General features: G+C 40.5%; 1 protein-coding gene across 17 annotated transcripts in view; it reads left to right on the top strand.

Moving 5' to 3' along the window:
• Positions 1 to 15,765, top strand: part of KCNMA1 (potassium calcium-activated channel subfamily M alpha 1) — a 749,169-nt gene that overhangs the window by 423,538 nt on the left and 309,866 nt on the right. The window lies entirely within an intron of this gene.

Here is a 15,765-nt window from a genome sequence, read left to right as displayed (position 1 = left end):
TTCTGGGATTTAAGGTTCTCTTTGCATATCTTTGAGGGCCCCCAGTTTGCTGTGATATCACAAAGGCCTCTCAGTCCCTTGAAAAATCTAGCTTAGAACCTTGGGAAAGAGAGAGATGAAGCTTCTGTTTTTAGGGATGTGCCGAGCAAAGGCTAACAATGAGGAATTTAGAAGTGAGGGTCAGTTTTCCAAGTAACAACTTACCTACAGTCCTTTAGATGCCCAGCTCTGCATGGGTGGGCCCAAAGTGACCAGAGTTACAGTACCTTATCACATCTTTCTGAACATTATTACCTTGTTTGCTTTTGCTTAGATCCAATAATTTAGATCTAATCTTTTGCTTAGATCTAAATGTATATACTTAAAAAAAAAAAAACCTTAAGCTAACTGTCCTGGGGAATACAATCATGGACCTTTCTCTTAAATTATTGTGTAAACAGGAATGCCACTAATTCAGCTTTAGAAGACATGCAATGGTAGTACTAAAAAGGAATATCGTGTTCGTTGAAGCATGTTGGCACTGTATTTACATTATTAATTTATAATTGTGATCATTTTCTCTCTTTGAAATATATTTTTGCCTTAGGACTTACGGCTTTCTTTAAAAATGTTCTTTTTTTTTTTTTTTAACATGTTTTTGTCTCCTCGTTTTTACTCTCCTTTATTCTCAGAATGAACTTTTATATAGCATACTTGTCAGGATCTGTTTTCTTACTGGAATTTTTTTGTTATTTCATATAAATAGAAACATTTTAGATGTACGTTGGCTGTAAATTGAGAAAGATGACAGGTGGGCATTAGCAAGCTCTGATAATCCTAGGGTATGAACGAGGGTTCCTAGAGATTCCTGGTGGTACTAGCTTGCCAGCGCCCATTAGATTAAAAGTATGCACTAAGCAGTGATAATGACACAAAATTGAAGGCTTTGTATCCTGTCTTTATTTTTCCCTCATGAATTGTGATTTCTGCATATCTGGGGGATTTAGCTGATTGAAGCTCTTGCCACACCTTTTCCCCCTCTATTCTGTTAAACATGTCCTACTCGCCCTATAGAAATAGGCTTTACTTAGAATTTCATAACATGCCCTTTTGGTAGCCAGCATAAAGGTCCTTTGAATGGAAGCATTTCCCTTTCTGAAAGGAGCTTAGATGGAATTATTGTGCAGACCTGTGCAGAGCAGGTGATGCTGACCGGCATGTTGAAATGCTCTCACTTGCCCAAGCTTTCATCTGGGAGTTTGCTAAATGAAACAACTGATCCTTCATGTGAGGTTCTTCAGCAGAGACCCATTCCTCTTTCTCTGAAAAACACAGTGCTTCTGGATAAAATGAAAGGATTTCTGAAACCCAACATAGAGTGAGGTAAGTGGATCCATTTATAGAGACAAAGGAGAAAATCATAAGGAATCAGATTTCTAGGGGCTTCCCGAATCCCTCCCAGAGATGGTTTTATAGTGATAGGGAAAACAACTCTGGAGAAAGTCAAAAATACGGCAATAGAATTAAAAAGAGGACCTGCAGAAGGAAGGAAGGAAAAAGAAACTTCACCCATTGAACATGTAATTCATGATATTCCTTTCTAAATTTGGATCCAAAAGTCAAGTGGACACCATTGATATGGTAGAAAGAGCTCTTCTTTTCTGAGGCATGAGCAGAACTATTTTGATAAATAAGTGATTTCCAATGTTAACTGGAAGCAAGCAGGAAAGAAAAAAATGAAGGAAAAGAAATGTCCCAAGAGATAAGAAGTTGTTTTCATGAAGTAGTTAAGAAGGGTATTAAAAAAGTGTATACTTGAAGATATGCTTGTGAAATCATAGGATTTAACAAGTTGTTACCACTTTCCTTGCTAGTGATGATGATTTGTTTCTAAGGTAACTTGATAGTCCAGGGTGACATTGGTCTCCATGGCCCAGGTTGCTTTATGACATTCCTAAGGAGTGACGTCTGCTTTGTACTCAGCAGACTCAGGACTTCTAATCGGCAATATCTCAGACTCTCCTTTTTGGCCGTGAGGCTGCAGGGCTCTCAACAAAACTCCTAAATAGGAATACTTGCAAAACTTTCATGCCTCAGCTGGCGGCCAAAGACAGAGCTAAGACACAGCTATTTTAATTCCTTGTGTAATAAAGGTATAATTGTTTTCTATGCCAGATGTCAGAGAGACGTGTACCAGATCTTTCTCTGTGTCTCCTTAAAAACAACAAACGAAAAAAAAAAAACCACAGGATGTCAGAAATAAAGCTAACATAATTATCCCTTTAGCATCACATATACATCCATGTGTAGCTTTTAACAAATGTCAGGGTCCTGGTGGTGAATATATATGTTATGTGACAGTGTTTTCTAGTCTTCAAAGTGAAATGACAGGTAAATGGGACAACTGCTCGTTACATAGATTTTTTTTCCCATTATTTTTTCCCGAAGGGTCTTGGGCCTCCTACAGTTGGTGCCTGGCAGGTCCTCAGTGTTGGCATTCTTTGTCACTGTAGCCCTTTGAATGAGACCACTGAGGGGACTGCTTGCCATTCTGCTTGGGTCCTGATGTGGCTGGGGGAATAGCAGGGTTGAAACTGTAGTAGGTCTCTTAGGCGGCCAGTGGAATATTGTATTTCATCAAAGAGAACAGGAAGGGGAGCTGTCTCATGCATCCTTATTACGCCCATCTGGTTAGACTGCCAGACTGGGACCCAGTACAGGCTTCCCCACTCTAAGTCCTGGCAGGTAGACCCACGGCAAGGAGGCATTGCCAAGGTCAGGCTGTCCAGGTGTACTGAGATTATGTTGGGGAGGAAGACAGGGATGGAAACATAGGGCATAAGCTAAATGGGAGACTAATGAGTGCCCAGGAAATGCCCCGAAGAGTCCAGGACAAACATCTGAAGAAGACTCAGAGAAGAATTTTGAAGTCTGCACCCAATAACAGCCCAAAGAGGTCCACGATGATTTGAAAACCTGTTACGCTGTAGAAATCCCAACCCACCTGCCCAACCTTGCCCTTGATGGGCCAGCCTTTGTCAACAGAGGGATCATGCTTTTTCTGAGGAGCCTCTCTGCAATCAGGAGAGCTTCTTCTGTGGGGAGCTTTGAGGCTGAAGCACCTTGGGACTGTGTCCCAGGCTGTTCCTCAAGGTTGCTCTCTCCTTAAGAAACAAGCACACCAGGCAATTGCTCCTCAATGTCTAGAACCTGATGATTAGTTATAACTAGTTAGAGATGGTTGTTTATGGGCCTCTTAAGTCAGGTATGATGATATTTAACATCCAGAAAAAAAAGGCATTGGAGGCAGAGGCAGTGGTGGGATGAATACTCAATTCTTCCTTCCTCAAGTCTAAGCTTTCATAGGCATGAGAGGAGTAGGACTCTAGGGGTCAGAGGTACTGCCCCACCTCCCCCATGCCAGGCACTATGTCTGGGTTCCTTCTTCTCCATTCAGACCTGGGACTTCTTTTTGCCCCCTTCTTCTCCCCATTTCTAATCACCTCACCCAGGCTGTCCAGTTTTGTGGATGGCCCCAGAATGAGGTTGGAGTTGGATAGAGAGCAGACATCTGTGCTGGAAAGCTATAGATATGCACACAAGTGTGTGTCCACCCATAGGTACCACCCCTCACCGGTACATGGTTCACTGACCCTGCCCTTAAAGAACTCAGTCTGTTTTGTAATATTTGTGCGTGAGTATATACACACCAAGGCTGTTTGAATTATCTACTCCATCATGTCCTTCCACTAGAAAAACAAGAGTTCACTATAGAAGAAGTGGCTCGAGTCAGTGGAGGTAGGGAAACAAGGGAGTAAGAATCAGTTGGCACAAGCCTCTTAGATAGCCTCATCCACCAGAGGGCAGACAGCAGAAGCAAGAGGTACTACAATCCTGCAGCCTGTGGAACGAAAACCACATTCACAGAAAGATAGACAAAATGAAGAGGCAGAGGACTGTGTACCAGATGAAGGAACAAGATAAAACCCCAGGAAAACAACCAAATGAAGTGGAGATAGGCAACTTTCCAGAAAAAGAATTCAGAATGATGATAGTGAAGATGATCCAGGACCTCGGAAAAAGAATGGAGGCAAAGATCGAGATGATGCAAGAAATGTTTAACAAAGACCTAGAAGAATTAAAGAACAAACAAACAGAGATGAACAATACAATAACTGAAATGAAAAATACACTAGAAGGAATCAGTAGCAGAATAACTGAGACAGAAGAACAGATAAGTGACCTGGAAGACAGAATGGTGGAATTCACTGCCGTGGAACAGATAAAGAAGAAAGAATGAAAAGGAAGACAGCCTGAGAGACCTCTGGGATAACATTAAACACACCAACATTGGCATTATACAGGTCCCAAAAGGAGAAGAGAGAAAGAAAGGACCCAAGAAAATATTTGAAGAGATTATAGTCGAAAACTTCCCTAACATGTGACAGGAAATAGCCACCCAAGTCCAGGAAGCGCAGAGAGTCCCAGGCAGGATAAACCCAAGGAGAAACAGGCTGAGACACATAGTAATCAAATTGACAAAAATTAAAGACAAAGAAAAGTTATTGAAAGCAACAAGGGAAAAATGACAAATAATGTACAAGGGAACTCCCAAAACAGCTGATTTCTCAGCAGGAACTCTACAACCCAGAAGGGAGTGGGACAATATATTTAAAGTGATGAAAGGGAAGAACTTACAACCAAGATTACTCTACCTGGCAAGCATCTCATTCAGATTCGATGGAGAAATCAAAAGCTTTACAGACAAGCAAAAGCTAAGAGAATTCAGCACCACCAAACCAGCTCTACAACAAATGCTACAGGAACTTCTCTAAGTGGGAAACACAAGAGAAGAAAAGGATCAACAAAAACAAACCCAAGACAATTAAGAAAATGGTAATAGGAACATTCATATCAATAATTACCTTAAATATGAATGGATTAAATGCTCCAGCCAAAAGACACAGGCTTGCTGAATGGATACAAAAACAAGACCCATATATATGCCGTCAACAAGAGACCCATTTCAGACCTAGGGACACATACAGACTGAAAGTGAGGGGATGTAAAAAGATACTCCACGCAAATGGAAATCAAAAGAAAGCTGGAGGGCTTCCCTGGTGGTGCAGTGGTTGAAAGTCCGCCTGCTGATGCAGGGGACACGGGTTCGTGCCCCGGTCCTGGAAGATCCCACATGCCATGGGGTGGCTAGGCCTGTGAGCCATGGCCGCTGAGCCTGCGCGTCCGGGAGAGGCCACAACAGTGAGAGGCCCGCGTACTGCAAAAAAAAAAACGAAAGGCGGAGTAGCAATACTCAGACAAAATAGACTTTAAAATAAAGAATGTTATAAGAGACAAGGAAGGACACTACATAATGATCAAGGGATCAATCCAAGAAGAAGATGTAACAATTATGAATATATATGCACCCAACATAGGAGCACCTCAGTAATAAGGCAAATGATAACAGCTGTAAAAGAGGAAATCGACAGTAACACAGTACTAGTGGGGGACTTTAACACCTCACTTACACCAATGGACAGATCATCCAGACAGAAAATTAATAAGGAAACGCAAGCTTTAAATGACACAACAGACCAGATAGATTTAATTGATATGTATAGGACATTCCATCCAAAAACAGCAGGTTACACTTTCTTTTCAAGTGCACATGGCACGTTCTCCAGGATAGAACACATCTTGGGTCACAAATCAAGCCTTGGTAAATGTAAGAAAATTGAAATCATATCAAGCATCTTTTCCGACCACAGTGTTATGAGATTAGAAATCAGTTACAGGGAAGAAAACATAAAAAACACAAACACCTGGAGGCTAAACAGCATGTTACTAAATAACCAAGAGATCACTGAAGAAATCAAAGCAGAGATCAAAAAATACCTAGAGACAAATGACAAGGAAAACATGATGATCCAAAACCTATGGGATGCAGCAAAAGCAGTTCTAAGAGGGAGTTTTATAGCAATACAGTCATACCTCAAGAAATAAGAAAAATCTCAAATAAACAATCTAACCTTACACCTAAAGGAACTAGAGAAGGAAAAACAAACAAAACCCAAAGTTATTATGAGGAAAGAAATCATAAAGATCAGAGTAGAAATAAATGAAATAGAAACACAGAAAACAATAGCAAAGATCAATAAAACTAAAACCTGGTTCTTTGAGAAGATAAACAAAATTGGTAAACCTTTAGCCAGACTCATCAAGAAAAAGAGGGAGAGGACTCAAATCAATAAAATTAGAAATGAAAAAGGAGAAGTTACAATGAACACCGCAGAAATACAAAGCATCCTAATAGACTACTACAAGCAACTCTATGCCAATAAAATGGACAACCTGGAAGAAATGGACAAATTCTTAGAAAGGTATACCCTTCCAAGACTGAACCAGGAAGAAATAGAAAATATGAACAGACCAATCACAAGTAATGAAATTGAAACTGTGATTAAAAATCTTCCAACAAACAAAAGTCCAGGATCAGATGGCTTCACAGGTGAATTCTGTCAAACATTTAGAGAAGAGTTAACACCCACCCTTCTCAAACTCTCCCCAAAAATTTCAGAGGAAAGAACACTCCCAAACTCATTCTACAAGGCCATCACCCTGATATCAAAACCAGACAAAGATACTGCATAAAAAGAAACTTACAGGCCAATATCATTGATGAATATAGATGCAGAAATCCTCTACAAAATACTAGCAAACAGAATCCAACAACACATTAAAAGTATCATACACCATGATGAAGTGGGATTTATCCCAGGGATGCAGGGATTCTTCAATATATGCAAATCAATCAATGTGATACACCATATTAGCAAATTGAAGAATAAAAACCATATGATCATCTTAATAGATGCAGGAAAAGCTCTGAGAAAATTCAACACCCATTTATTATAAAAACTCTCCAGAAAGTGGGCATAGAGGGAACCTTCCTCAACATAATAAAGGCCATATATGACAGACCCACAGCAAACATCATGCTCAATGGTGAAAAACTGAAAGCATTTCCTCTAAGATCAGGAACAAGATAAGGTTGTCCACTTTCGCCACTATTATTCAACATAGATTTGGAAGTCCTAGCCACGGCAGTCAGAGAAGAAAAAGAAAAGGAATCCAAATCGGAAAATAAGTAAAACTGTCACTGTTTGCAGATGACATGATACTGTACATAGATAATTCTAAAGATGCCACCAGAAAACTACTCGAGCTAATCAATGAATTTGGTAAAGTTGCAGGATGCAAAATTAATGCACAGAAATCTCTTGCATTCCTATACACTAACAACAAAAGATCAGAAAGAGAAATTAAGGAAACAATCTCCTTCACCATTGCAACAAAATGAGTAAAATACCTAGGAATAAACCTACCTAAGGAGGTAAAAAGACCTGTACTCAGAAAAGTATAAGACACTAATGAAAGAAATCAAAGATGACAAAAGGTGGAGAGATATACCATGTTCTTGGATTGGAGGAATCAATATTGTGAAAATGACTATGCTACCGAAAGCCATCTACAGAGTCAGTGCAATCCCTATCAAATTACCAATGGCACTTTTCACAGAACTAGAAGAAAAAAATCTTAAAATTTGTATGGAGACACAAAAGAGCCCAAATAGCCAAAGTAATCAGAAGGGAAAAAACTGGAGCTGGAGGAATCAGATTCCCTGACTTCAGACTATATTACAGAGCTACAGTAATCAAGAGAATATGGTACTGGCACAAAAACAGAAATAGAGATCAATGGAACAGGATAGAAAGCCCAGAGATAAACCCACGCACCTATGGTCAACTAATCTATGACAAAGGAGGCAAGGGTATACAATGGAGAAAAGACAGTCTCTTCAATAAGTGGTGCTGGGAAAACTGGACAGCTACATGTAAAAGAATGAAATTAGAACACTCCCTAACACCATACACAAAAATAAACTCAAAATGGATTAAAGACCTAAATGTAAGGCCAGACACTATAAAACTCTTAGAGGAAAACATAGGAAGAACATAAATCATAGCAAGATCTTTTTTGACCCACCTCCTAGAGTAATGGAAATAAAAACAAAAACAAATGGAACCTAATGAAACTTAAAAGCTTTTGCACAGCAAAGAAAGCTATAAACAAGACAACCCTCAGAATGGGAGAAAATATTTACAAATGAATCAGCGGACAAAGGATTAATCTCCAAAATATGTAAACAGCTCATGCAACTCAATATTAAAAAAACAAATAACCCAATCCAAAAACGGGCAGAAGACTTAAATAGACATTTCTCCAAAGAAGACATACAGATGGCCAAGAAGCACATGAAAAGCTGCTCAACATCACTAATTATTAGAGAAATGCAAATCAAAACTACAATGAGGTATCACCTCACAACAGTTAGAATGGGCATCATCAGAAAATCTACAAACCACAAATGCTGGAGAAGGTGTGGAGAAAAGGGTACCGTCTTGCACTGTTGGTGGGAATATAAATTGATACAGCCACTATGGAGAACAGTATGGAGGTTCCTTAAAAGACTAAAAATGGAATTACCATATGACCCAGCAATACCATTCCTGGGCATATACCGAGAGAAAACCATATTTTAAAAAGACACATGCACCCCAGTGTTCATTGCAGCACTATTTACAATAGCAAGTCATGGAAGCAACCTAAATTCCCATCGACTGATGAGTGGATAAAGAAGTTGTGGTACATATATACAATGGAATATTACTCAGCCATAAAAAGGAACGAAATTGGGTCATTTGCAGAGACTTGGATGGACCTAGAGACTGTCATACAGAGTGAAGTTAGAGAAAAACAAATATCATATATTAACGCATGTATGTGGAATCTGGAAGAAAAAAAAAAAGAATTAGTTGGTCAGGACTCCTCAGACAGTTTGGTGAAAACTGAACCAGCACTCATTTGGCAAGACTCTGTTTTATGTAGTAGCTTAACTGATTTATTCCATAAAAGTTTCTGGCAAATATTAACAGTAATTCCACTCTGGTAACAACTGTGATTGAAATAATTGTAGTTTGTAGATAAGCTGGAGAAAACAAGCATTAGTGGGTAGGTTGTCTTGGACATCATTCCAAGAGTCCAACAGTGAAGAAATACATAATCTATGGACATAGAATTGGAAGAGATATTTAGAAGACCTATGACTGGTTCATCCCCCTGCCTCTCCTACATCCATGCTGAGCCAACCAGGCAAATGAAAACTCTTTCCTCTGCTCAAGACCTGGAAAAAGGAGAATACACAATGTTGTATGGCCCCTCATTAAAATGACTCATGGCTTTCTCTGCCGGGAGATCTTGGTTAATTATTTAGTATTTATGAGACTTGTATGGCTGCCTTCGTGGAAATATCATTTTCCAGGTGTTGCTTTTTTTAATATTACCCAAAATGAATGCTGTAATATAGAGAATCACACCAGATGTCAGCTCACTGCAAATCCTGTTGGGCATTTGAATTATATCGCAATACCTGATAAGGAGGCAATAAAGCAGATACAAAAAAATAGAATGTGAAATAACTGATTCTGTCAGTTTTTGTTCATTTGGATGATTGCCTTTTGGGGCATTTTTCTACAAACAGTTCTTATTATCATTATTGTTATTACCTTGGTTTTTAAGATAACTATCACTTGTTCAGTAATTAGTCTTCACTCATTATCCAATTTCATTCGCACAACAGCCTTTGAGGTTTGATCCTTATCTCCAGTTTCCAGATAAGAAAACCAAGGCTTGGAGAGGTCAGATTATGTGCCCACAATCGTACAGCTAGTAAGTGATAGAGCTGGGGTCTCTTCCACTGAACTCCAAAACTACTTAAAACTGCTAACCACTCGAGGTCAACTCACATTTTGCTGTTGATTTACACACTTGGGTGCATTAGTGAATGAAAAGGTTCGGGATGAAGGTGAGAAGGAGCACCTAAGCTCAGATAGGTATATTGAATTTTTTTTTTTTTTTTTTTTTTTTTGCGGTATGCAGGCCTCTCCCTGCTGTGGCCTCTCCCGTTGTGGAGCACAGGCTCCGGACGCGCAGGCTCAGCAGCCATGGCTCACGGGCCCAGCCGCTCCGCGGCGTGTGGGATCTTCCCGGACCGGGGCACGAACCCGTGTCCCCTGCATCGGCAGGCGGACTCTCAACCACTGCGCCACCAGGGAAGCCCATATTGAAATTCTTTGAGAAAATTTAGAAGAGCTCCACAAAAAGTGACAGAGATTTCATGAAAACAGATGGTCTCTGTGTTTCATTGAGAAATCCAATGTGTAAGGAACTGACATCTTTTGTTCTCTCCAACAGCGATCTGTGTCATTTTCTTTGTCTCCTAGAAGAATGCTTAATTATTAGGACTCATCATTCAGGTAGATACCCTGAGCCATAGAACTGCTTTGAAGTCTACTGCTGTCATTGTTCCACGGTTCTCCAGATCACTCAGAGCTCAGGAAGACAGAGCATATAGGCTTCCAGAGAGTAGTGAGGGTGTATATACTACCTCTCCATTTGTTCCAGTTCATTTCAACATGACCCTAATGAGGTATATGCTTGTGGCTGTTGGATTACATCTCATCAACTGAGCAGAGGCATAATTAGAAGCCTGCTGCTGTCAGAAAGTTTAATAGGCCGATTGATACAAACCCATAACTGAAGATTTCCCAGCAAAGCCATTTAACCAGCTGGCTGGAGATCATGATACAGCAGTACTGCAAGTAACAAAAAGTGTTTTCTATTCACATTAGAACCATTGCAAGGTCTAAGAAAAGTGTTTTATGATAAAACAAAGGGCCCATTCTGATGTTATCAGTAGTATTGATTAATGATTGAACAAAAACTTACCCATCAGCAATAACAGCATCTTAGAAGGTAACGACTTCAAGATGTTCTATGATAAAATCACAATGATGGGGAACAGAAGAGGCCAGCTTCTGTTTGGTAAAACTAATAAAAACTACACAATTTACTGAATACATGCCCCACCCAGTATAAACGCCAAAGCACCAAAATTGGAAAGATTAGCTCTTAAGTACACAGCTCTGTCAAGGGAATTAAAATGTAGGCACTGGGAAAAGCCACCAGATAGAAAGCTTTCAACTTGGATACATTCAAGACCTGGGCAGTCCTGAGGTGCTGTCCAGTTTAGAAGACAATATTCTACGTAAAGATTCTTGCTTTCTCAATGACTAATTAGCCTCACACCATTCACACAAAATCCACGATAGTTATTAGCTTGCAAGATATTTTTGCGATACCTAAAATTATATGAATAATAAAATTGATTTCTAATTTGGAGTACATTGTAAAGACTCGCCTCCCTTTTAAAATGTCTTGGTCTCAAATGTTCTGATTAGCTAGGTGCTTTTATTTCTATTTTGTGAGCAGGAAAACCAAAGCACTCTGCTTATCCGATATATCCTAATGTTATCAGGAAAATCTCAAATTACTTAGATTTACTACCTCTCCTTTGCAGGTAGGTTTCTTAATATCCATGATTATATAATGTCATTTTTCTATATTTTGATTGAATGGAATGGGATGCAAAGCTTATTTATTGTCTAATCCATGATTAGAAGTGTTAAAAGTATCTAAATATTATCATCCATTACCATATATATACATATATATGTATATATATATTTTTTTTTTTTTTTTTTTTTTTGCGGTACACGGGCCTCTCACTGTTGCGGCCTCTCCCGTTGCAGAGCACAGGCTCCGGACGCGCAGGCTCAGCAGCCATGGCTCACGGGCCCAGCTGCTCCACGACATGTGGGATCTTCCCAGACTGGGGCACGAACCCGTGTCCCCTGCATCGGCAGGCACACTCTCAACCACTGCGCCACCAGCGAAGTCCTTCATTACCATATTCATTCTTTTTCTTCTAGAATTAAGAGAGGCTGAGGCATCCATCTTTAGGCAGCTGGATAACTAGGAGTTATTTCTCTATAAGCAGAGGAACTTAGCCTCAGCAGACAGGGTCAAGCTGCATGACACCACTACCATTCAGGGTCCCAGGAAGGACTTTTGGGGATTAGTAATGTCGCACATGACAGTCTTTACAGAGGAGGGTTAGGTACAGGTTAGAGAGTTCAGCTTCCTCTGAATTTTCCCAGACCATTCGATAAACACATACATGTTTTTCTAGGGCAGTTTTCCCTCTTCCCACAGTCAGTCATACCCCATTGTCAACCCCTGTTGCTTTTATGTAAGCTCCATGGCAGGCCCTGTGGATAGCAGATACCATGTCTTATGCTTCCTTTTCCTCTCCAAGGATATGGCAAATTATCTGGAAAAGGAAGGTGGTATGGCAGAAAGGATACTGGGTCTGTGTCCCAACTCTACCGCTTAGCTACATGATCTTGGGTAGGTTTCTGAGCCTCTGTTTCTCTGTCTGCAAAATGGGGATTAGAACAAAATGTCTGCTACTATATATTTTGCAAAGTTGTGAGGACCAAATGCAATAGTATGTGTAAACTCTATACAATCGCCAGGTATTATTATATTGAATTGAATGAGGAGCAACATTCCGAGACAGTTAAGAATTCCTTGCTCCTAGGAATTCCTATAAGAATTCAGAGATGGGAGAGTTCAGTGAGGGCAGGAGTAATTGGCCGTGCCGTGCCTTTTGGTTGGCCTTGAAAGCTGCCTGAGGTTTGGACACAAAGAGGGAGGAGCATTTGAAGAGGCCACAGCAGAAGCGCAGAGTTAAAATTAGGAATATGCGGGGTGTCACATGCATGAAATTATGAAGATACCAGCTTGTGGCAGCAAAGGGCTTTGACGTGGAGCGTGGTTGAAAATGGGAGATACAGGGTGAGGCTAGGTTTTAGAGGTTTTTCTCAGCCAGACTTGGAATTGATGCATGAGGCAGGAGAGAGCCATGATGGTGGATGAATGACACCTTTTAATTAAATTAATCCGGCAACATTGCAGAGGCGAGACTAGGAGAAGAGTCTGGAATCATGAAGCTTATTGTATTGATTCACGTCCGTAGCGTGTGAGCCTGAACTCTGGTGGTCTATAATCCTGGTGGGAATTGAGAAGGCTCCATCCAATTTAAAAAGGGACTCACCACAAGAGTGAGGAGAATTTAAATGTTGGAAATTATTTCACAAAGTGCTATTTTGTTCCTCAGCTAGTCCCTTCCCTCTCTTGTGGTTATTTATTAAATTATCTTGGATATTTGCTGCTGCTGTTCCTAAATGCTTAACATTTCTTTCTCCCTCATAAATGACGGTCTCCACAACCTCTCCCAATCCAGCCCTCATCATTTTTCCTTTTAATCTTAAACTAAAAATGTGCTCCTCAGGCACTGTCTGGTTGTTAATTGGAATGTCATTGGTGAAGCTTGCATGGTGGCATCGTAATTACTTCCCTGTATTGTCTTAATTCCGCACCACCCCCATCGCCCTGTTCACATCTGAAAATGATAGTCTCTATTCAACCCCTTGATCTCAGCACTTAGTTAAGCGGTAGGCAGGTGGTTGTCTGGGGATGGGCTCGAACGCTTAATCCTCTTTGTTCAGGTCTGAATAGGAGTCACCTTGAGCAGCAACACCTGTAAGGAGTGTGTAGTTGCAGGAAAGTTCTTCAAGAGCTGTGGTTCTCAAAGTGGGGTCCCCGGCTCAGCAGCAGCATCTGGGAAATGCAGATCCTCAGGACCCCATACCACGCCAGCTGTATCAGGAGCTCTGGGGGTGGGGTCCACCAGTGTTTTAACAAGCCCTCCAGGTGCATGCTAAAGTTTGAGAAACACTGTTCTGGAGAAATATTTTCAAAGGGTTGGAAAGCCAGCCTCAGAGAGTTCGGAAAACAGACTTCAGAAAATACCAGGGAGGTTTTAGAGGCTGAGAAGAGAGGCAGTAACTTCCTTCTTGGAGATGATACAGGCATCGCAACTGCTAGAAGTGAGATTTTTGTCCTTAGCCCCCTGCCCCTTAAAAGAAAACCTGGGTAGTCATTGCTTGCCTCATGCTTTGGAAAGATGAGTTCTGAAGTCAGTCTTCAAGAAGGGCTGTTGGATCTCCCTGCTCAAAGGTCTTCGTGGGACACTGTATCGTTAAATAGGTGAAAAAAGAGATATATTTCCCACTTGGGTGAGTCTCATTTTCCTCTGTAGAGACATCTAAATACTTAGGTTATGCTTACTTGATGGTCAAGAGGAAACAAGGGTTCGTATTCCAACCTGTTCTATGCTGAAAGTTTATCCCATCAGGAGCAGCTTTTTATTGAGGTTCTTTTGAAGGTGCCCCAATCATAGAGTCCTGATCAAAATGCTAAATTTGCCTAAGGTTTTAGTATCACACTTGATCCATGGACTATGGGAGCCTAGTAATGAACAGTCCATCAGCTTACCAAGTATCTTATCTTCTCTAATTAGTAGGTCATTAGTTAACCAAGAGCAATTTAGGGAAAGTCAGTTCTACTACCAGGTCTAGTGTTTTTATCTCAGTTCTTAAAACTCTTATTTATTTATTTTTTTTCTGTTGGCAACATATGTCCATAAAAAGCCTGTTCTGATGTGGGCATGCCTCATCAGAATGGCGATCCACATTTAAGTGTGTAATTCAGAGTCACTTTCCTTTGTAGAAAAAAATAAAGTGATTTCTAGCTCTTAAAATTTCTGACAAGGAACTCTTCTATTTTACACAAGAAGGAAGAGTTTGTATTTCATTCTCCGTCCTACAATGAGCATTAATCATTAAGATAAAGTCTCTTTGGGAGGAAAATAAATCCTGGCTGATATGGCCAATCCTTTTGTTGTTGAATTCTGTATTTTCTTTTTATAAGATCAATGAACTTCTCCCTGGGTTGTTTCCATTTGGGGAATGAAACGATGGGGCTTTAGAATCTCTGCTCTGTGGTCTTTGATTGTGTGAGTCCATGGACTAAAGGCACTCAGAGGATTTATCTTAGAGGGGATCCTGATAAACCGTTCTGATGCCACTTGAGAAAACTAGGCAGGACATTTCTCCTTGGGCTCTTACGGCAAGCAGGAAAGAGCTGAGAGAGATAGAAACCAGACTCCCCGATCACTCTGGTCCTACTGGGTTCCTGGGGGCTGGCCCTCTTCTGTTGCAGAGTTTCCTGCTTCTCTCCCCCTTCTTCATCTTAGTGAAGTGGCTCACGTTACTGGTGAGCTTCAGCCAGAGGAAAAGCCTCCAGCACCAGCAGCATAATTTACTTCCTTTATTGTTTCAGCTCAAAGTCTGAGACTCAAGGAATGATATAAAAGGATGATTAAATCAGTTCTCTAAAGTTTTGAATAAAAGACTAGAGAAAAGGTCTATTTTGGTTTCAACATTGTTCTCTGTAAGTCAGGAGTGCTGTTGAGGTATATTTTTCAACAGAGTGTCCTTTAGCATCAAGCCCTCTCATTGCTACCTTTAGGGATGGGCAATATAGGAGGGAACAGCAGAAATGACAGGGAAGTCAAGAAACAGTGCAAATAACTTGCTACAGCCTAATTCCTTATACTCTTTCAAACGTCTACTTCCATTTGTGTCGAACTGAAATATCCTCAATGGCATTGAGCTAACATCTCTTCCCCCACTGTTCCATTCTCTTCCACAGCCTAGCAAATACTCTCCCTGCTCGATGTATTTCAAGGTTACTACGAAATTAACTACAGAAGCAATGGAATTAATAGGAGCTAGGGAACTCATAGGGCCCTCAAATATACCACCAGTAAATATTGTGAGAGCAATAGTAAGGTTATCGTGTGGCCTTGGTGAAGTGATACTGGGTTTTCCATAATAGACTTGAGAACCAAGACTT

This window comes from Orcinus orca, chromosome 14, assembly GCF_937001465.1.
Source record: "Orcinus orca chromosome 14, mOrcOrc1.1, whole genome shotgun sequence".
NCBI lineage: Eukaryota > Metazoa > Chordata > Mammalia > Artiodactyla > Delphinidae > Orcinus > Orcinus orca.
Note: the sequence above shows the minus strand (reverse complement) of the source record. Positions and strands in the feature narration are given on the sequence as shown.